This window comes from Pteropus vampyrus, unplaced genomic scaffold, assembly GCF_000151845.1.
Source record: "Pteropus vampyrus isolate Shadow unplaced genomic scaffold, Pvam_2.0 Scaffold291, whole genome shotgun sequence".
Classification (NCBI taxonomy): domain Eukaryota; kingdom Metazoa; phylum Chordata; class Mammalia; order Chiroptera; family Pteropodidae; genus Pteropus; species Pteropus vampyrus.
Genome location: NW_011889072.1, coordinates 777629 through 778985, shown reverse-complemented (window position 1 = coordinate 778985; position 1357 = coordinate 777629). Strand labels below are relative to the sequence as shown.

The 1357-nt window shown below is 59.6% G+C and overlaps 1 protein-coding gene across 1 annotated transcript in view; it reads right to left on the bottom strand.

Moving 5' to 3' along the window:
• The window catches only part of FARP2 (FERM, ARH/RhoGEF and pleckstrin domain protein 2), a 96865-nt gene that overhangs the window by 20366 nt on the left and 75142 nt on the right, over nucleotides 1-1357 (bottom strand). The gene's annotated exons all lie outside the window — the stretch shown is intronic.

Here is a 1357-nt window from a genome sequence, read left to right as displayed (position 1 = left end):
CAAGTCGCATTCCAGTAGGAGGCTGGGACCCAGCAGACACAGACCCTCACACCGCAAAGGAGAAGGACAAACAAGCCAGTTACAAGGTGAGCAAAGGGTCTGAACAGGCACTTCAAAGACGGCATACGGATGGCCAGCGAGCACACGAAAGACGCCCGACCCTCGCCGCTGGGGAAACGCAACCCACAGCCACACACCATTGGATGGCTGGAGGGGCTGCGGAAGGGAGCCGTCCCTGGAAAACCCGGCAGCTCAAAACGTTCCACGCGATCACCCACGACCCGGGAATCCCAGTCCCAGGTGTGTGCGGGAGAACTGCACACACGTGTCCACACTAGGACGTTACAGCGTTCACGGCAGACTGCGCGCCACAGCCGGAGAGGGAAACCTGCCCAGCGTCCGTCGGCTGATGATGGACCGGAGAGAGGCCGGTCTGCGGCGCGAGGACTGTCCAGCCTTGAAAAGGAGCAAGGCCGACACACGGCGACGTCAGGAACCGTGGAAACGTGGCGCCGGCTGGAAGAAGCCAGGCGAGAAGGCCGTGTGCTGTGAACGTCGAGGACAAGTGAGCCCAGAGACGGCATGGAGCCTGGCACGGGGAGCGGCTGCCAGTGGGCACGGGTCTCCTCCGGGTGGGAGGGGAATGTCTGCACACCCTCAAACACACTGAAACCCACTGGATGGCTTCAAGAGGGGAACCTGTGCCGTGTGACTCACATCTCTGTGCAAACAATGTGGTCGCCAGCTCGGACACATGCGCACGGAGCCACTCACCCGGCCCGGGGCGATGAGGCCCTCCACGCCGACCAGGTCCCGCTGCAGCTCCGTCAGCTTCTGCAGGTTCTCCAGCCGGACCAGGCTGTGTCGGAGCATGGCGGTCATCTCCGTGATGACCGTGAGGGCATCTGTGTGAAGAGGCCCCTCAGTGCAGGCACCCGGGGGGGGAACGGGGGAGGCGGGCCACCACTCTGTGACGGGAACCGGCGTTTTAAGTCAAGGGCATGCTATCAAACCCCACACAGGGCCGCCAGCACGTTTTACGGCTGCTGGGCATGGCCAGTGCGGGTCCCTGAAGCTGACCTGGGGCTCGAACTCGTTCGGCCCAAGCCGCTGACCGGCCAGCACTCAGCGTGATAAAGGCAAAGAACGGTCTTTGTAAATAGCTGTTTACTGTTCCGGGCAAAGCGGTGTTTGTTATTTAGGGAAAAATCACTTACTGGATTTTAAGAGCTAAATAATTTGCACCTTCGAAGCATTTATAATTTTCTTCTTGAATGGAGGAGCAGATGCCATGAAAGCGTAGACTCAGGAAGAACGTGTTCAGACGAAACACAAAACCAGACACTGAGTGGTCTTC